This window comes from Lissotriton vulgaris, chromosome 1_1 (assembly GCF_964263255.1).
Source record: "Lissotriton vulgaris chromosome 1_1, aLisVul1.2, whole genome shotgun sequence".
Taxonomy (NCBI): domain Eukaryota; kingdom Metazoa; phylum Chordata; class Amphibia; order Caudata; family Salamandridae; genus Lissotriton; species Lissotriton vulgaris.
In genome coordinates, this window is record NC_141685.1 from 1,513,030,245 (window position 1) to 1,513,052,663 (window position 22,419).

Here is a 22,419-nt window from a genome sequence, read left to right on the forward strand (position 1 = left end):
TACTACGGGGATTTTGTGCCTCTACACAGTAGCATGTTCATTCGCTTGCTGAATTTCTCACCTGACACCTTTAGTAAACTACTAGAGCTAGGAGGTCCACCAGGAGGTGATGACGGTGAAAGTGCAAACAGTAATTTTGAAAAGCGTATACGCATTAAATGAGGCAGCCCCTATGTGTCCTACAAAGACTAAAGCCCGAGATAAAAAGTCTGCCCCCTGGTTTACATCGGAATTGCAAATAGCCAAATCCGAATGCAAAAAGTTAGAGCGTAAATGGCGGGTTGATTTCTGCCCTCAAATCAAGAACGCGTACAAAGAGGCTCAGAGAAAATATAAAATATCACTTCGTAAAACTAAGGCTGTGCACTATAAAAGCCGCATTGAAGAGGCAGAAAACTCCTCGCATGAACTTTTTAAAATTTTTAAAGAAATCTCTGTAGTAGCTAACGATAACACTCCTGAAAAATACTCAGTTGAGGAATGCAACAGAATAGCCAATTTTTTCGCAGGAAAGGTTCAAGATATCTATGCCACTTTCTCGGGTGACATAATCAGTGGACGTGACTTTAAGGAAACTGTAGGAGTAAGCAAGGTAGAGAACTGCTTTAGAACCTTTTTAGTACCCCCTACAGAGATACTAATCAACATCTGTCGAAGTATCAAATCAGGCTCCCCTAGAGACCCTGCACCTCCTCAGGTGTTGGGGGATACCATCTCGGTACTGGAACCTTACATTAGGCAGGTTCTCCAAGTCTCCTTTTCCACCGGCACTCTTCCGGGTGATTGGAAGAAAGCTATAGTTCTGCCTATCAAAAAGAAACCAAATATTAGTCAAGAAGTGCTAGAAAACCTGAGACCCATTTCTCTGCTGCCCTACTTAGCTAAGGTGGCAGAGAAAGTAGCAAACGTACAATTTATGGCCCCCCTGGAGAATAACAAACTCCTACACCCTTCTCAATCTGGGTTCCGACCGGCCTTCTCTACTGAGACGGCCCTGTTGAAAGCAACTGAGACCCTGCGTCAAAAGGCGGACTCTGGCCACACCATGGCACTGATAATGCTTGACCTTAGTGCAGCGTTCAACACTGTAGCTCATTCCATCTTGCTACAGTGTCTGAACAAAGCCGGGTTTACGGAGTCAGCGCTAAGATGGCTTAAAGCGTTCCTTACGAACCGTAGCTTTCAGGTCCAAAGGGGCTCATTTAAATCCTCTGGCATTGCACTCGAACAGGGAGTGCCTCAGGGCTCGGCTTTGAGCCCTAGCCTGTTCAATCTTTATATGGCCCCCTTGGCAGAAGTGGTGAAAGCGTTTGGAGTTGATTTAGTTTCTTACGCCGACGACACCCAACTGCTGATCTCCCTGTCCCAAGCCCCTCCAACTTCAAGGCCTGTATGCAGGCCTTAGCAGGATGGATGAACTCACATTGCCTAAAGCTTAATGGCTCCAAAACTGAGGTTGTGCTGATCGGAGGGAACAACTCTAGCTGGACAGGAGATTGGTGGCCAGCATGCCTGGGCCCCACGGCCAACCCCAGCAAGGAGGCAAAGAATTTGGGAATCTGGGTTGATCCCAACTTGTCCTATGAGGGCCATGTAAATCGCCTAGTGGGAAAATGCTTCGGCATACTAAAAACCCTCAACCGCACTCTGGATTTACTACCACTAGAGGCCCGGCGTACCCTGACTCAAGCCCTGGTTACCTCCCGCATGGACTACGGGAATGTGCTACTCTGAAAAAAACCTAACACGATTGCAAGTCCTCCAGAATACCGCTGCCAGGTTAGTGTTGAGACTCCCGAAAAGAGCAGCATCTCAGCCTGCCTTGGCCTCGCTACACTGGCTTCCGGTCAAAAAGAGAGTGCTATACAAAGCACTCCTAATATGCCACAGGATTGTTTGGCATAAGGCTCCATCCTATCTCTCAGACCTGATACAGACTTATGAACCCACCAGAGGATTACGCTCAGCAGGAGCAGGGCTACTAAAAACTCCCCGTGTCAGAAGAGCAAAAATGGGCGGACGCTCTTTCAGACTACTGGCAGCCAGCAACTGGAATAAACTCCCTATCAACCTTAGGCTAGAAGGATCTGAAATCAAGTTCAGAAAACTTCTAAAGACTCACCTGTATAAAAACTAGCCAACTCTCTGTCCGTAGGGTGGTTGTCAGCTTCGCTATTTTGTTTTTTTTTCTCTCCGCAGCGCGGGGACACGCCGTGAAGGCGTCACCAGGAGCTCTATAAATCTCTTTATTATTATTATTATTATTATTAACAGAGTTGGTCAATATTTCAGTCAAACTCTGGCATAGGCTAAGATTCAGTCCAATTACCTAATTACCCTGGTGCATATTGATAAAATATCTTAGCTACTGTTTCAGTGTTTTGCTATATTTCTCACTTTGTCCATTGATTATGAACACAATGCTGAAGAAAAAGAACTCTTCAAAATGTACAGAACCTCGCACTAATTTAAAAATGAAGGCTCTATAAAGAGTGCTCTTCTTTATAATGGAGGTGTGCTAATTTGAGAGTGGACAATGAGCTAGTTAAAATTAGGATATGAACAATTTAAAAAAGACATGTATTTCCAATTAAAATACTGGTGTGTGTGTGTATATACATTTGTGAGATATAAAAACTTGTGTAAGGTTTCACACCCAACACAATCTCATTCTCTGGATACCAACCAGAGCCATCATATATAAACTCTGAGAGTTCAATACCCATATAAAGTCAATAAGTGTCTAACAATGATGTACTCGAATGATTAATCACAGATTCTCTGTGGGCTTTAACACAATTTTTACAGCTTACACGTGTTTCACGGCCTCTGCCCCTTCATCAGGGCTGATCAAATCTGACCATTCCTGCTGCCCAAGCTCCTGTGGATGTCACGGCCGATAAAATCGGACCATTCCCGCTCTCCAAGCTCCTGTGGATGTCATGTACTTTTAAACTGTCTCTTCCTTCTATTCTCATTTGCCTCACAGGTCTTTGTCATCTATGTCACTGTGGGCCACATGCATCAATGTAAGGTTTTGCGATTCCTTATTTGCGAAAAATAGGGAATCGCAAATAAGGAATCGCAAAACGGGATGCATCAATTTAATCGCATAATTTTTGCGATTTGGTAAAAATCGCAATTTTTACCAAATCGCAAATATTATGCAAATTCTAATTTGCGATTTCGCAATTCCCATTAATTCCTATGGGCCAAAAGGCCCATAGGAATCAATGGGAAGGAATTGACATTTTGCGAATTTCAATTAGCGATTCGCAAAATGTTAATGCATTCCATGGGTGCAGGGGGGTCCAAAGGACCCCCCCCTGCACCCCTGAAATTTATTTTAAAGTGCATGTTTCACACACACATGTCCTAAGGACATGCGTGTCTGTAACATGACAGTGTTTAAAATGCTAATTTGAGCATTTTAATAGTTTTTCGCAAATTACCACGAGGTTCACCCTCGTGGTAATTTGCACCCCTTAATTGTGAATTCGCAATTTTAAAAGCAATCATGCATTGCTTTTAAGGAATCGCAAATTTGCGATTCCTTAAAAGCAATCGCATTTTTGAAATTCGCTAAAAATAGCGATTTTCCCAAAAATGTTTGATGCATCCCAAAAACCTTTTTAGGAATCGCAAACGGACGAATTTACCGATTCGCACCGTTTGCACTTCCTAAATAGGTTGATGCATGTGCCCCTGTATGTATCTGCGTATCATTCAAAATGGAAATGCTTCACCACTCGGTTTCACCGTCTTACGACCACTCACTTAGTTCTGCTTTCGCTTCGTATTCTGAAGCTCCCCTTTAAAATCACAAATCCCTCTCTCCATTCCTTTGCATTCCCATGATAAGGGCACATCCTGATCCAAGTGTTTTTTCACTTCCCCGTCTTTCCAAGTATTTTAGGAAGCCTTGAGTTACTGGACAGAATCATCTCAGCATGACCCAGTCCTGAGGCGGAAGCCGGGAGCTGGAGGTACTGAAACGCACACTTGGCTAACCCAAGTTTTTAAACCTTGTGTGGTGTCACTTATCATTCTGTGTTTTTAAAAATATAATTGCCAACTACCCCTAAGCACACAGCGGTGCATACGCTGTCGCGCTATTGACAACAACAAAGCGGCCGCCATTAGAGCAGGCGCGCTCACCGGACACGCCCACTAGAGGCCACGCCCCCCCTGACTACTTAAACGCTGCTCCTCAGCGCAACGAACGATCAGCTGACCCAGTCCTGAGGCGGAAGCCGGGAGCTGGAGGTACTGAAACGCACACTTGGCTAACCCAAGTTTTTAAACCTTGTGTGGTGTCACTTATCATTCTGTGTTTTTAAAAATATAATTGCCAACTACCCCTAAGCACACAGCGGTGCATACGCTGTCGCGCTATTGACAACAACAAAGCGGCCGCCATTAGAGCAGGCGCGCTCACCGGACACGCCCACTAGAGGCCACGCCCCCCCTGACTACTTAAACGCTGCTCCTCAGCGCAACGAACGATCAGCTGACCCAGTCCTGAGGCGGAAGCCGGGAGCTGTAGGTACTGAAACGCACACTTGGCTAACCCAAGTTTTTAAACCTTGTGTGGTGTCACTTATCATTCTGTGTTTTTAAAAATATAATTGCCAACTACCCCTAAGCACACAGCGGTGCATACGCTGTCGCGCTATTGACAACAACAAAGCGGCCGCCATTAGAGCAGGCGCGCTCACCGGACACGCCCACTAGAGGCCACGCCCCTTCGCTCTACAAATGTGCATCTACAGGAAGCGCAGCGGGCGAGCGCAGCGGGAGCGCCGTTTGCGCGCCGAAGGCGCGCCTAAGGCAAGCCCGTCTGCGCCCGTCCACGACCAGCCGGGACCCAGGGCCACAACCCCTGGCCCCCTCCTCGCCCAGAGCAGGACATACAGCTCGGCGGCCCTACACAAAATAGGTAGGAATGCTACTCTTCAATGCCCTCGTATATATGCCCCCACCGAACTACCCGGCTTATGTCAGGGATGCAAGCACCTCTTCCGCAAAACCCCGTCGGCCAAGACACAAGTGTTCCATATGTTTGCGCTAAACTGCCGCTCCCTACCAAAACACCATACGGAGATTGCCATGTTACTCGAGGAGAAAAAACCCGACGCAATCTTCCTGACAGAAACATGGCTCTCTGCCCACTCCGATCCAGACGTGGCTCGAGCTCTACCCGCAGGTTATCACATTCTTAGAGTGGATAGACCGGTCGGCAGAGGCGGAGGTCTGGCGATCATTGTGAAAAATCAATACCAATGCCGTATCTCAGCTGACACTATTCCTGACTGCGAAAGCGCAGCATTCTGCTTAGAATTCAATGCAAACAATTCCTTCTCAGGTACCCTGATTTATCGCCCCCCTGAACCTGCAAAATTGTTCCACAGGTCCCTGCCAGAAATCATCGTGGAAAGAACCCTCACGTCAGCTAACCACACGATTTTAGGGGACCTCAATCTTCATTTCAATTCCCCTGCAGACCACATCGCACAGGAATTACTAGAAGACTTGGAAGCCCTCCAACTCCCCCAGCTGGTGGCGGCTCCGACCCATGAAAAAGGCAACTTGCTAGATCCCATATTTAGTAACTGCCTGGACCTAACGGTCGATCAACCCATTCCCCTTCCGTGGTCAGACCACTTTCTGGTCCCCTTCTCTTGGGCCACTCATAAATCCCCCCAAGCACCCCCCCAAGTTACCATCAGGAGGAACTGGTCAAAACTTCCCTTGGAATCCTGGCTGCACAAACTGGACTCCACCCGCCCTGTACTCTGCCCAGATCCCAATGTGGGAAATGACATCTACAGAGATTGGATCACTCGCTCATTAGACTCAACTCTACCGCTGCGTAAATCCTCCTCGAAAAGACCACATAAATCTGCCCCCTGGTTTTCTGACTCTCTAAAACAGCTTAAACGCACCTGCAGACAACGCGAAAGAGCCTGGCGCCTAGACTTCCTCCCAGAAAAGAAGACCTCCTATAAAGAAGCCATCAAGGTATATAAAGAAGGGATTAGAGTAGCCCAGGCCACCTACTTTTCTGAGAAAATAATGGGAGCGAAATCTAAACCCAAGGAAATCTTCCAAATCATAAAACAATGCTCTAGTGTCACTACGGCTCCTCCCCCCATCAAATCCCAGGAGCAATGCAACGAGCTTGCAGATTTCTTCCATGACAAAGTCTTAAAAATTTATTCCACCTTCCCACCTTCAGCCACTCCCCCGGAAGCGATCATACCACTTTTCCTCAGACCACTTCCCCGTCCAGGCCAGCCGTCACTCGAGCGCTTTCTCCCCCTTGACCTCGACACTTTAAATAAAGTGGCCCGTTCGGTTAAGTCCGGATCTCCCCGTGACCCTGCCCCTCCAGACATCCTGATGCAGGCAAGTAAAACCACCCTGCCTGTAATCTTGGATCTCCTGAACACGTCCATTTCTGCATGCTCTGTCCCTACAGCCTGGAAGCAGGCCATGGTACGGGCGTTGCTAAAAAAACCTAGCCTAGACCCAAACGACCTGTCAAGCTACCGTCCCATCTCGCTTCTTCCCTGGACGAGCAAGGTGCTAGAGAAGCACATAAATGCACAGCTGGTGCAGTTCCTGGAGGACAACTCGCTGCTACACACATCCCAGACAGGCTTTAGACCACAGCACGGGACAGAAACCGCCTTATTAGCAGTCACCGAAGATACCAGAAGGATCCTGGACCAGGGAGGATCAGTGGCAGTGATCCTCCTTGATCTAAGTGCCGCCTTCGATACGGTCAGCTATTCCACCTTGCTGGACCGTCTCCACAACATCGGAGTTTCAGGTGACGCATTAAGGTGGTTTGAATCCTTTCTGTCTGGGAGGTCGTTTCAGATCTTCGACGGTGTAACAGTATCCACCAGCAAACCCCTGAGCTGCGGAGTACCACAGGGCTCCTCCCTGAGCCCTGTGCTGTTTAACGTCTACATGAGGCCGCTGGCAAGTGTCGTCGAACCGCATGGCATCAAAATCGTGTCATACGCCGACGACACCCAGCTGGTGGTCTCGCTGGCCACCGAGAACAGCAAGCACTCCTCAGTCGATCTGCTACACTGCCTAGAGGACATAAAGGGTTGGATGACCAACTCCTCCCTCAAATTAAATGGAGATAAGACGGAGCTCATGCTCCTAGGCCCACCCTCCCCAGTCCCATTCACCTCCCTGTGGCCCAATGCACTGGGTCCCCCCCCTACCCCTAAGGAAAGCGTGAAGAGCCTGGGAGTGTGGTTGGATAACAAACTTTCCTTCTCCACCCAGGCCACAAAACTATCTGCCACATGCTTTGGCCTACTGAGAACCCTGAGGAAGGTTCTTCCGCTGCTGCCGCTAGAAGCAAAAAAGGTTGCGGTCCAAGGGCTAATCCAGTCCCGCCTTGACTCGAACAATGCCCTATACATGGGGGCACCTGAGTTTACACTCCGAAAACTACAGGTTGTTCAAAACTGTGCAGCACGTTCCCTGCTGGAAATCCCGCGCACTCAGTCTGCTAAACCTGCTCTAAAAAGCCTCCACTGGCTGCCAGTGAGGCAGAGAGTAGCCTTCAAAGCACTATGCCTGGCGCATCGCACCTTCTGGAACACAAGCCCAGCGATCAACAGAAATCTTGTCACCCCCTATCATCCCAACAGGAACCTGCGATCAAAGGAGGCTTTCCTTGCCGTCATTCCCAGAGTAAAGCGAGCCAGAGCCGGGGGAAGACTGTTCTCGCTGAATACCGCCAGGCTCTGGAATGACCTTCCCCTTTCACTCCGGTCCAACTCAGATCTTCTCTCATTCCGCAAACACCTAAAAACATGGCTGTTTGACAAACCCTCTGCACCCTAGCACCCCCTCCGCCACTTTTCTGGTCAGTTCAGCGCTTGGACGCCCACGGGCAGCAATCGCGCTCTATAAATACTGTTACAATACAATACAATGACAATGTCTACATAACATTGAAGACTGTGTGCACCGGGTACTAACTTATGTACATGTGCCTCTTTTGCTTCTGAGGATAGACTTTCTGTTCTCACCACAGTATGAAGGCTGAAGGTAGTATGGTCTTTAGCACCTTCAGACCATGGTTATTTTAAGCAAGTAGTGTCTTTTTTTAGGGGAGAGGATATAGCCTTATGGCTAAAGAGGTCGACCTCGAAGCTGAGGACCCGGGTTCCAGTCTCGTCAACGACGCTCAACATCATGTAATTCTGAGCAAATCACTTAATCTCCCCGTGCCTAACAAAAATGAATGTCTCCTACTGTAACAAGACTGGTGCTCATGTAAAGTGCTCTGATACCCGATGTCTCGGGTCTAGTTTGCGCTATCTAAAATATATATGTTGCATAGCGTGTACACTGTTTTTAGATGATACATTGTAATACTCTGTGGAGCATTTCTCAGGAGAGTTTCACTGTCTGCAAATAGTGTGGTACAGAGTAAACTCTCTGCTTTGAGTAAACACTGTTTATACTACCCACTTTTCTGTTCATATCCACTTAATTTTTCACTGTAGGTTTGGTGACTGTGAGGGGTTTGATAGAAGCTGTCCATAGTAGGGCATTAATTTTGGAACAGAAGTTGAGTGTGTTGAGTAACTTGACTTTCTCCGAACAGTTGTATATAGATTGAACATTGCATGTAATGAGGGTTTCTTTTTATTGATAGTTATTGTGAACTGGCTACCCGTGAAGTGTATGGTATAAGGTCAATGTTGTACATAACACATGCTTGCTGCACCTAAGGGAGTTGTATCTGTGTTGGCATTAATGATGCTTCATATTATTCTGATCTATTTTGTACTAACTTTCAGGCCTCTAATGCCATACTAGTTTATAGAGCAATGTGTAGAAAAGAAGCTTGGATAATGTCTTCAGTGATGTTTTCAATGATGTCACAATGATGTTATAAAAGCAGTGCATGGCAGGGGCACAAGTTATAGTTTGCTCTTCTAACTAAAACTGGTGAATTTCTGTTGTTTATTTAGTTCATGTTGTGACTGACAGATTCACCTAACTATAAAGTCACTTTAACATTTGTTTTTTTCAGTGAATTTCTAGGTTTTTTTTAGACAAAAATAGATGTTTTTATCAATATTACTATAACTTTTGTTTTTTCCAAAAAATGTCTATGGTTTAAAAAAACCAAAAATAGATCTTTTTATCATACCTAACTACATTACTTTAACCTTTGGTATTTTCAGTGAATTTCTAAGATTGTTTTCAACATAAATGAATATTTGATTTTCAATGTGTATATGGTAGGATGACTAAAGGTTGTATTGTGTCTGCACACATCATTTCCAAAGTGAATGACTTTGTATTGTGCCTACTAGTTTTAGTAGTAGTAGTAGTAGTAGTAGTAGTAGTGTGTAGGTGATGGGTGTCCATTTTAGTATGTGAAGTGGGAGTAATCTCTCTTCTAAGATCTTTTCTCAGACTCAAATAATGTATAATTCAGTTGTATGACTTTGTATTGTACCACTAGCTCTGATGGCTCTCACCGCACACCAGAATGATTTGGTGCCATTGGCTTCACATACAGTTTTATTCATAGTCCATAACCTTTCCTCCAGCTCAAATAAATGTTGAATTCATTAGTATTAAGACTAACAGTAAAATATGAGTTAATCATGTTGTCTGTGATAAGAAGTGTTTGGTTCAGAAGTGTATGTAGTAGAATGTGATAAAGGGTTGCACTATATACTTACACCATTGTTTTGTTTTTGCATGTGAGTAGTACAGTGTACAGAAAGACTGGCATCTCAGCTGAGACTTCTTCTCAGGTTGATGATGCTTTCTAGTGGGGTGTGGAAAGAGACTGACCTTTTCAATTACACATATTATCCTGATAGAAACAAAGAGAACATATTCACTTATTTTTACTATATTTATCTTACTGAATTGGGGCAGATGTACGTTTCCTGGAGCATCCCTGCAAATCAGCAGGGATGCGGCAGGAAACTTGCGACACGCATCTCAATCCTTGCGCCACCACGGATGCACCGCATTTACAATGTGGCGCATCATGGCTCAAGGAAATGCAGATGTGTGTCGCATTTGCTGGCGTAACATTGGCGCAGTGCTGGAGTTGTGTCGTGAGTGCGACGCAACTCCAGCACTGTGCCTACCCTGCCTATGTTTAACATGGCGCGTCAAGCCTTACACGTGGCGTACGGGGCTTGTAAATCTGCGACTTAATGTTTTCTGTTGTTCTCAGAAATTGCATTTACACTGAATATACCCTCTTATAATATATGATATACATATATATGTATATATTAATTAATTTTTCCAACTCCAGTTCCCTGTTTGTGAACAACGAGAATGGCACTCCAAGCAGTGATACATTTTATTCTCAATCAAACACTAGTCAGAAAACAATACATCGTCAATTCGTTTTGGCCACCTTTGCCTTTATCATGGCGCCGACTCCATTACTTTGCCCTACATTTAACATGCATTGTTTAGTCAAACATGGACAAGAACTCAACACAATATCGAAACTCAAGCACCATCTTGGAGTGGTATAATATGCCATACCTACTTCCAGCACTGTATTAATTTCTCACAATCTGATGAAAACAGTGGAATCATATTAAAGATTTGTGTGATATAAGACCATACAAGTTATTCATCTACTGTTATTACACCCTAGTGGGCAAACAATATGCACAAAAATCAAACACAAAGAAACCGTTTTGAACAGAATACATTTTGATACTTTCAAATAGCCTATTATTAAAAAAGTCCTTGTTTGAAATTAATATTACTAAAAACTAATGGCCCCAATGGGCAAACTTCCCATAACTTGTTTCGTTTTCCACTATCTTCATAAAATGATACAGCTTCTCATCAGTGTATAATGCTGTCCTTCCTCTACCCCGATTGCATTCCTGAAATTATAAAAAAGAAAAAATGTGCTCAAGTAATGTAAACTCAAAATCTAATAGCATTTCATCAATCGATCTAGCAGCATTACAAGTGGGTATATATTATCTCATCAACATTAAGTCCATGAGGTTCCTTCATGTCAGATTGCAAAATATATCTAAATTCCAAACTCCCCAGTGATTTCTCTTTGTCTTCCCCTCTAACTGTCTACAGTCTATTACACTGTATGTGAGTTTATTGGTATCCCCATTATGGACTGTATAATTTGTCTTACAGTTTAGTACAGATTTGTCACTTTCTCTATATATGTCAGAATACTGAGCGTTAGTCTACTTAACACACGTTCTCTCCAAAAACATAATCTGGAGGTGTTCTCCCTGCTCCAGGAGGGGAACACAGATATACTAGGAGTCACGGAGACATGGCTGGATGATTCTTCTACGCCCGACTTAGTAGCCGCACTCCCACCCGACTTTGGTGCTATCTCTCACAACAGGAAAGATGGCAGGAAAGGGGGGGGAGTAGCTCTGCTATATAAAAATGTTTTTAAAGCTGAAACTATCTGTGCAGAATGCATTGAGGGAGAGGACATCCTAGGGGTCAAGCTCGGCTCTGCCACCAATTGCCTCACGATAATCATCGTATATCGCCCGCCTAGACCTCCCCCAACTTTTCTTGAACCCTTCTTGGGTCTGGTCCACGACCTCCGTACAAGATATGAGGGTCTCGTGGTGATGGGCGATTTTAATCTCCACTGGGAGGAGCCCATTAGAGACGTTATGTCCAAACAGCTCGAAGACGCTATGACCGCATTAGAATTAACCCAGATAGTGACAGGCCCAACACACATGAAGGGTAATACTTTGGACCTAATATGGACCTCTGTACCTACTCTGTGCCCAGTCACTTCTTCGCCCTGCATTTGGTCGGATCACTGCCTTTTACAGGGTAGCTTAGCCTTTCCGAGACAAGAAAGCATCTCCTCCGACAAATGGCGGGTAGTGAGAAGATGGAACTCCATTAATCCGGATATTCTGCTATCAACTTTACAGCAACCTTCCCACCTAAACAGACTACCTGAAGATGACCTAGAGAGGGCCAGTCAAAAGCTATCGCAAAAATTGGAATCTGCGATTGAGGTGGTGGCCCAAGCACGTAAGATAAAAATCAGGGAAAAAGGCAAAGGCGCCCCCTGGTTTAATGACGATTTGAGACTCCTGAAACGGGCTCTGCGACAGTGCGAGAGAGCCTGGCGAAAGAGGTATGACCTTAACTGCCAAACCTTATATAAGGGAAAACTCGCCTTATACAAACAAGCCATTAGGACTAGGAAAAGTGAGTTCTACGAAAGCAGAATTGCCACAGCACCTAACCCCCAGAAGGAAATCTTCCAAGTGCTTACTGAACTGAGGAAAAAGAAGGAACAACCTCCTTCCTTTACGCAAGAAGACTGCTATAAATTTCAATCCTTCTTTACCACAAAGATATCCGACCTCTTGATAGAAATCGAAAGCACCCCTAGATTTGACTGCCCGGTAATCCCTCAAATTCTCCCCCCCACAGTCACTGAGCCGTTAACCTCCCTACCCTTACTCACCAAGGACACCTTGAAAAAAGTGATGAACCAAGTCAAATCTGGCTCTCCGGCGGACCCTTGCCCCCCACAGATATTTAAACAAGCATGGCCAGGTTTGGAGGACGACATTTTATCGCTTCTAAACAGTTCCCTTACCTCTGGACAAGTCCCCTCCATTCTTAAAGAGGCGCGACTGATTCCTTTGCTAAAAAAAGCCGGGCCGACACCAAGATTCTAAAGAATTACAGGCCCATATCTCAACTGCCTTTTTTAGCAAAAATACTGGAACATCATGTGCTGTCCACCCTCTCTCACCACCTGGAGAGTAACTCACTACTTGAACCCAACCAAGCTGGGTTTAGAGCCCACAACAGCACGGAATTAGTCATGTTATCCGTGCTAGATGACCTGCGCCTTAAAACAGATAATAAAGATCCTTGTGCCCTGGTGCTACTCGACCTCTCCGCAGCATTTGATACGGTCAATCATGACCTTCTTCTGTCGCGGTTGGGGGAGTTTGGCATCAAGGGCACGGCCCATGCCTGGCTGACCTCGTTCCTTGGTGGACGGGTCCAGAAAGTACAACTGGATGACCTGGTGTCAGAGGCAGCCAAGATTACATGCGGCGTCCCCCAGGGCTCAGCCCTGTCCCCCTTGATGTTCAATACATATCTGCAGCCCCTCATTTCGTCTCTGAATCAGATGGACTGTAATATATACAATTATGCTGACGACACCCAGATCATCATTCAGATAGGCAATTCCCCCTCGGCAGATCAAAAATTGAAGAATATTCTAAAATTTACCGTCAACTGGATGACGGCAAACTTCTTAAAGATCAACCCGGACAAGACAGAGGTTCTTACCATCACGACATCATCTAGCCCTTGGTGCGACCTCCTATGGCCCTCAGAATTAGGCAACCCCCCAGTACCGGCAACAGCAGTAAAAAGCCTCGGCATGATTATCGACACTAATCTCACCATGTCAGCCCAGGTCTCGGCGGTGGTGAGCACCTGTGTAGGCCTCCTGAGACAACTGCGCAAACTATCTCCCATCCTAAAGGCGGACACCCTCAGAAGAGCAGTGTCAGCCTTAATTCTGGCCCGATTGGATTACGGCAACGCCATGTATTTCGGCATTCCGAAAAAACTCACCAAAAGACTTCAGATCGTCATGAATGACGCGGCCAGACTTATCTATAATAAACCAAGAAGGACACCGGCCACCCCCCTTCTTCGGGAGCTGCACTGGTTGCTTGTGAATCAATGAGCCAAGATCAAAGGCCTATGCATCACGCAGAAAGCCTTATATGGGCAAGCCCCGAAATACATCAAAAAACGCCTTGTCCCATATGTCCCCAACAGGAACTTACGCTCAGCTGATGCCGCTCTATTGATCTGCCCTAGGATCAAATGGTCCTCCATCGGTGGACGGACGTTCTCCCACACAATACCCAAGGCCTGGAACCAACTGCCTGAAAATCTGCGCAAAGAAACCAGACTCCTACCTTTTAGGAAAAAGCTAAAAACCGTGCTTTTCCAAGAGGCATGGGGCAATATCTAGTCTGTTTCTTTCTGCCAGTATCCACTTGCCTGTCAAGCGCTTAGAGACCCGGGGTGATAAGGCGCTCTACAAGTCTAAAATACAAATACAAATACAATACTAACAGTGTGTGTAGTCTGATTAATGAATTATAATGCAATCTGTCATTGAACTCTGGGGAAAGATTTATAAAAATGCACATATTGGGGCATGGCCAACCAAGATGGCAGAGTGGATGTGAAACACGAGGGCTCCGCGGTAACCCATGAAATAACAGGGATTTTGAGGCTCATCTAAGGGAATGGAGACGAGAGGGGACTGTCAAAACCTCTGAAAAGTGTGGGATACCAGGCAGAGGAGAAAAAATACTGCCGTCCCTTGCGAATGCAGGAGGATATGGACTAGCGGTAGAATGAGCCTGTCGGCTGAGAGGCCCTGCTGGGGCCTTAACTGGGCGAGCTGCCAGAGGAGTCGGGAGGTCGCATCACAAGGCTGAGCGGGGGCCCTCCCTGGAAGGTGGTGAAGTGGCGGTGGAAGGAGGGCACCTGAAAAAACCCCAATGCTGGATCGCTGCCCCCGGGCAGAGGAGGTCCCTGACCGGGGCCAGACCTGCGACACAAGGCTGGTAGGCGGCTGGGTTGGGGGGTTCTCCCCTTGAGCAGCGGAACTTACCAAATGTGACTGCTGGCAACTGGCGGCTTCTGGGTTTGGGGCTGATGAGGCGGACGGGAGATGTGAGTCTCCGCCGCTACCAGGAGCTATGGAATGCACTGTCTGCACCTGGTGCCTGATCCTAAGATGGTAGCCTGGAGGTTCACTGAGAAGCTTTCCAGGTCCTGGAGCACTGCTGCTGAGCCCGCACTGCAGCTTTAATTAGCAACAATCAAGTGACGGTGAGCCACCTGGAGGCCTCGCAGGAGGGGGTAGTTGTGTGACTGCTTGGCCCCCTGCTCTCCGCTACGGGCTTTGCCTGAACTTTGAATGTGCTAGAGATCTGCCCCTATTGCTGCCTAACACCTCGCCAGATTTGGTAATGGAAATATCCGTGTTGGACCTTGGGGAGAAATGGCGGCTGAAGCGAGGCACTACTGACCTTTAAATAAGCCCCTCACTTCAAAACCAGTCCTCAAGCATGATCAGGGCACTGTCAGGCTGGTAACCACCTGCTGCTTGGGTCCCACACTGAGCAACAAGATTATTGTCACCCAGCATATTAATCAGGTATGGGGGCTAGTAACTACCCATCATAGGTGCCACTCACTAGGGAACTTCCTGGATTGACCCTGTACATAGGTTTCGCAATGATCTGCAGCTGAGGGGGCCAACCTGGCTGCGCTGTGGGAGTGTTATGCTACCAAAGAAGGCACATAATAACTATCTAGGTATTACACCCAAGTGGCACCTACCTGATACACTGATAGCCTGATACACTAGAGACCTTGGCTCTAACTAAAGAAGACATCCTTAGCTCTCTGAAAGATTTTAAAGGAGAACTACATGAAGAGCTAAAAGCGGATATGGCTACCTCCCTGGAATCGCTGAGATCAGACATTAACAATTGCTTAGCGACCCTTCAAAATGATGTTGATTCGGTGGGCAGGAGGACTCTGAACATGTAATCCAAGCTGCAGGAGCTAGAACAATGCACTGACCGGGTAGAGGAAAAGGTAAACCATATCAAGGGGCAAATTCATTCCTCCATACTGAAATGCGAAGACTTGGAAAACAGATCCCACAGGGACAAAATTCACATTCATAATCTTGCAGAAGGGGCGGAAGGCCCGATCTAGAGGCCTTTGTGGTTGGGCTGTTCAGTGAATTATTGGGGGAGACCAAGCTGAAGGTGCACGCGGCAAGAGGTGGTCTCCTTCCAGGGGGCTTCTTGTTCTATCTTTCAAGACATTGCTTCGGCTACGTTGGAACATTGTCTCCAGTTTCACCAGGTCACGGATAAGCTATGGCAAGACAACATCAGGTATTGCTGGACTTACCCCTTTGGGTTGGCATTTGATATCCACAATAAAGCGCACCATGTTAAGGCACTTCAAGATGCAACACGGATTTTGGATATTACACCTGCCTCAGGACAAGCTGCAGAGTGGAGTAGTGGGGAAGCTTTGGGTCCTCCCTCCCCCTGGCGACAAAAGACAAAATCCAGTTGCAGAACTAGTCGAGAAGTTGCGAATCCACCAGAAATCTTGGGATACTGAATGATGGTTGATTTTCTCGGGGTAGTCTCTTGTCTCACAGGTAATGTTGGATAACAATGAGTTTGGGTGGTGATGGGGTGGGGGCTCCAGCGGGGGGCTTGTTCTTAATTTGTTATACAAAATGCTCTCTTGCGCTACTCTCAATTTGTTTAATTCCTGTTGAAATAATTTTCTATGATGATGCCTAATCGGGTGATGACCAATAGGCATGAGAAGAGGCATCGCCTTTTGCTAATGCATTTTCTAGAAGTATGTTCTAGTTCATCTGTATATCTGGAGTTTGTTCTGTAGTTTGTTTTGTTTGTACCATGGTACATGCGATTTTATTTGATTAGGCTTGTAATGGGAGAGAGGGAAAGAGGGGTAATTACATCTATTCACCATAGCAGGAGGAGAGAAGGGTGAGTAGGTCCGCTCCCAGGCTATGCAAGATGCACAGCTCTAGTTTTATGGTCGTAATGGTCACTACACTAACTTGGAATGTGAAAGGCTTTAACTCCCCTGCGAAGAGACCTTAAGTGTGGAAGTATATTTTAGACCAAATGCATTATCTGAAGGCCCTCCAAGAAACACACCTTAAACACTCTGAAGACCATAGATTAAGACATAGGAACTACCCAATAAGGTATAAGTCCATCACAACCCCTAAGTGTGGGAAGACCCTCCTTCTAAGTACAAGTGCTTGTTCTTCCTGGGGTCCCTATTTCGAGATAGCCTAATGCGCGATGACCTGTGAAAAATGGTCAGGGAAATTTTTTCATCGAACAATCCTGCTGATACTTCTCCCCCTCAACAATTTGGACACCTTCAAAACAGTATTGAGGGGACATAGTATAGTGTTGAATTCGTCACTAAATGAACAGAGGACTAAGGAAAGACTGACATTGGAGACAGAAATCCAAGCTTCAGAACAGTTACATAAAGAAAACCCAACCAAAGGAAGGTGACAGCACTTAGGGGGAAACTCAACCCTATTTATACCAATCTGGCTGAGATTACTCTCTTTAAACTCCAACGTTGAACTTATGATCAGGGTAACAAGGCGGGCAACCATGTAGCACGGCAGCTGTGGGTTAAAAAGGAGGAGGAATGCATAGGGGTTATTTACTGTGACTCAGTGGGTAGCGCATCTTTAGACACTGAGAAAGCACGTATTTTTTTACACTTTTATGAAGTTCTGTATGCAGCATAGGGGTCACATGAGCAAGATCAATTGGATTATCTGAAGGGCATCAATCTACCCGAAGTTACAGATTATCAAAATGAAATTCTGGGGAGTCCGATTTCAGGGGAGGAGGTACGCAGGGTGACAGGAGACCTTAAGCATCATAAATCTCCTAGGCCTGATGGGCTAACAGCCTAATTTTACAAAACGTTCCATTCTGAGCTCACCCCACAGCGGGTTAACCTTTTTTATCACATGGCAACCTCTGGAGAGGTTACTACCTCTATGGGTGAAGCTATAATTTCTGTGTTACTGAAGCAGGGTAAAGGTCTCACGACATATGGTTTGAACCTCAATGCTAAACTGTATTAATAAATCTTGGCAGCTAGATTAGAGGACTTTCTTCCTGATTTGAAACGTTGTACAATGCATGACAACATTCGGAGAGTGATCCCTTTGATTGAGAAGGCCTCCACAAAATCTATCATGGTGGACTTGTTGGTGCTAGATGCAGAGATAGCTTTTGACCAGGTAGATTGATCATTTTTATTTATTATCTTACAAAGAGGAGATTTGGCTTCTGTGATCAATTGATTACCATGATTAAGGTGATCTATGTGATGCCCAGTGCCAGGGTTCTGGTAAACGGGGTGAATTCTGACCTCTTTCACTTGAGAAGGGGGACGAGGCATGGGTGCCCGTTGTCACCCCTGCTGTTGCTTTAAGTATAGAGCCGTTGGTGGCTAGGATTCCTTCCTCACCAGAGATTCAGGGTGTATGGTTTGGCTCCGTAGAACATAAGATCTCATTGCTTGCGGACGACGTACTGTTATCTCTAAATGCACCTCGGACCGCTCTGGAGGCCTTAATGGGGGAGTTACGACATTTTGAAGAATTAGCGGTATTCAGAGTTTACCTATCCAAATCTTTACTACTCAATATGGCTCTACCACCCTTGGAGGTGGAATTGCTGGGGAGGTTGGTTCCCTTTCAACGGCTAAGAAGGAAATAACATATTTGGGCACTAAGATAACCCCTAGCCTGTCCGTTCTCTACCGTACTAATTTTTCCCACCCCTGCTGTCGCTTTGAAGACAGATTTTAGAAGATGGGCGCCCCTTCACCTCTCGTGGCTTGGGAGAATTAATGTTGTCAAAACGGCAGTGCTACCTAACCTGCTCTACTTGTTCCAGAGACTTCCAATTGAATTTGACAGAGGTTTTTTCCCTACCCTGCGCTCCATGTTGATTCAATTTATTTGGCAGGGCCGCTCGGCACGCTGCTCTTATAAATTGTTGCGTCTTCCCAAATCAGCTGGAGGTCTGGCCCTACCCGACTTTAATTTATATTATCAGGCTGCCCAGTTGAGAGTAATTACTGAGTGGTCAGACAAGCACTGGCTTCATATGGATAGAGCGGTGCTGGGAAAGTACATTTGGGATTTACTTTGGACACCTAGGTGAGACAGGCCTGCCTATGCCTATCTGAGCACCCCCAAGTGGACCTTAAGGAAAGTTTGGGACAAGGTAAATAAAAGAGCCGCCGCATGGACTACATTTCGCTCGCCTTTTACTCCTATTCACTTCAAACCGATGTTCTCTCCGGTATTACAACTGGGACCTTTCGAGGCTTGGAAGGAGGGGGGCTGCCTTGTGGTCTCTGACCTCTTTCACAACTGGGATATTAGAACATTTACCCATTTTGAGCGGGACTTTAATTTCCCCGCTATTGAACATTTTTGCTATAATCAGTTAAAGCAGTGGGTGCTTCACCCCGGTATGAGAGGCAGCCACCAAAGAGCTCACACCTATCGAGCAATTTGTTAAAAGGGGCAGTGGGATGAAGCTGAGTATTACTTTTCTTTATGAACTTTGCTGACACCGAGGCTGCTTCACATGGAGCGGTGGGAGACCACTCTTGAAAAATCTATTCCAGAGGCCAGCTGGTTCAAGCTGTGGAGGCACATCCCAAAATGTAATCATTCAATGTGTTTGCGGGAAGCTCATTATAAACTAGTTTTTGATTGCTGCTGTTGGTTTCTTTGTGCAGTGAGGGCACCTTCACTTGCTACACACCATGGTGGGATGGTCGTCCCAGGGTGCGATATCTCCAGCCACTGGCTGAACTGCCCATACCGCTCCATACATCACTGCCCACCCTGGGCAGGACTACAAGTCCCAGGGTGCAACGCCGTATTTTCCTGCTGCCGCTGACAGAAGGAGGTGCCAGCATTACGCATAAAATGCTGCCTCACCCCCACGGCACAGGACGTCCTCGCTTGTCATTGACAGGAAGAGGCATGGCAGGGCCACCCCCATTTCATCTGGTGCCAGGAACCTCTATTGACCAGGGTAAGACGCCTAATTTACCAATCTAAAACTACTAAAGGAAAGTATTTTCTGCCCCTCTGTAACCAAGCCACAGGGGATACACTTGGTTAATGACATTTGCTTTGAAAAGAGGCGAGGCGAGGCCCTTGGAGAAATTCTAAGCGTTGATACCTAGACATTCGCCTAATGCAGTCACTTATGTCCGCGACTTGCATGGACAGGGGCTCAAACTTTGAACTATTGGTGACTGGGTGCTACTAAAGCCAGCTCCCCAAAAATCGCTCCTCTTTTGCGCCTTATTCCACCCACTTGTACTCTTAAGCCTATTGGCTAACGTTTTCTTTCCATCTGGAAAAAGTTTGCTTTTCTACAGAATAGCTAAAAAGAAAATGTAGAAAATTCTTAAAAGAAAGGTGGGAACATTACTGAAACAGGTTCACTCTTTTTATCCCAAATTATTCAATCTATTTGTCTTAATGGGAAAGCGAAAGGCCCCTGAGGGGCGAGTTAAAGGCAAATCCTCTAAATTTAGGAAGAGTGCTGCAGAAAACCGTTCCATAGATGAAATAGATCATTTGATCGAAGAGGTTGAATTAATGTTAAGTAAGAAAAAAGAAAAAATTACTGCCTTCTACACGAAATGCCCAACAAATCCACAAGAAGAAATTACCAACTAAGGCTATAATTGATCACCGGCCTTGTACACTAAATAACCTTCCTCCCAAACAAGTGTCCAACAACCGGAGTGACCACCATCTCCATCAGGAATCAAAAAATGGCACAGTAGATGGGCTCAACAAACCAGAGAAAGGCATATAGTCCTTGACACCAGTTGTGTGTTCAAATAGGTTTGCCCTTTTAGCCACAGCACCAGGGACAGACTTTGAGACAATTGAATTGTTGCCACTGCTTCCCGCAACAAGTACGTAAACACTACACCCTGACCATACCCAGGGACCAACAAGTGAATTATACGATCTATCAAAAGAGACTGCAATACAGGCTAATAGTCACCTAACCAATGAAAATACGCAATTGATAGTTGATCTTGTATGCAAAATAGATGCACTAAACAAAGAGGTCGCCAACCTCAAGGAAATAATAGGTAATCTAACCTGTCACTAGGGTAGCTATATTCGATGAACCCCGCACAAACTGCGAGAAGGTCCAGAATACCACCACATCTCTAGCTACAAGCAAACTGAGATTATTTGATCCAACAATAGTAGGTGGGAAACAGGTGGAACATATAGCGGCTAAACAATTAGAAAGGCACTAAAACAGGCCTATCACTTAAGACCAACCAGGAAAGTCAAGGATGGGAATATAAAACGAATCACTATCATGGAGGAGTTAGACTTGAGTGTGGGACAATCAGGAGAGGGGAGAAAAAAAGTGATGCATCTATGAAAAAACTCAAAACAAAATAAATGGAGGGGGAGTCACCAACTGGCATAGTATGGGTAGACAGCAGCACTTGGGAGCAGTATTACTATACTGTACCTCATCTTAGACATAAACCTACTAGCCAGGTGGAGTATAGGTAGATTAAACCCACACATAGGAAAATTAGCTGGAGAGTCTTTATGACCAATATCACAAAGCTCACCCTCTCCTCTTATAGGGCGGATAAAGTGTCACTGAAAAATAAAGTCATACATTGCATTTGACACCAGCACGACTGTCTTTTCAGACTTATTGGAGGCTGAGCGCCTTTCCAGTAAGAATTTGCCCCACAACACCATACTCATCACGCTAAGACCAAAAGTCATAGCTGACGGGCTAGTTGCACTTGACTTGAGAACAGGACCACATCATTGTAGCCTGGTGAGATTTAGATTACAAAACCCAAGTGACATGCTGAAAGGGGGTTACTTTAACTCCGCCATCCATAGACCATCTTCAAATGATAATGATCCAATCCCAACTCAACCGATAGTTAGTAACAATCCCAGATCCCTCAAATGGCCATAAATAGTAGGCAAAGTTGAGGTCATGACACTAATCTACAACACGTTCTCAGAAGTTATATATCCTTATGTTGATCTGCCCTGCTTGGGTGAATCACTTTACAAAGCTCTATACAGAGGTTACCATTAACAAAACTGATAGCCAACAAGTAACCACGCAAATCCCACCTGTCCCTCCCAATATGGGGTGAAACCTAACCTCATTTTTTAGTTTAGAGGAAACATTGGCAGCCATAGATGCAGTCAAGCCCGGGAAAGCACCAGGACCTGACAAAATACTGGGTGACTTGTTGAAACATGATAAAGCTGTTTGGTGGCCATACATTAATCTTCTCCGCAACGAGGTGCCCCTTTACCCGAGTCCTGGAAAGGTGCCGAAATAATTTGTATTTTTAAAAGGTGGGATCGCCTAGACCCGGTAAATTATCGCCCTATAAGCCATATCGACACCCTACAAAAGATTTGTGCTAGGCACATTTTATCAAACTCGACGAGTGGATAGAGGGAAATAATATTTTATCACAATACCAGGCTGGGTTCCGAGGTAGAACTAGCACAATTGATTAGGTTTTTAGACTCCTGTGCATGAGTTGGAAATATACAATTTTAAGGAAAGGCCATTTGTACATAGCATTTATTGAATTGAAGGCCGCCTTTGACCTTATCCCCAGAGACTTGCTCTGGAGCAAGGTGTCCCTGACGAT

The 22,419-nt window shown here is 45.7% G+C and overlaps 1 protein-coding gene across 1 annotated transcript in view; it reads left to right on the forward strand.

The window, feature by feature from the left end:
- Window positions 1-22,419, forward strand: part of RELN (reelin) — a 1,675,658-nt gene that overhangs the window by 1,364,801 nt on the left and 288,438 nt on the right. The window lies entirely within an intron of this gene.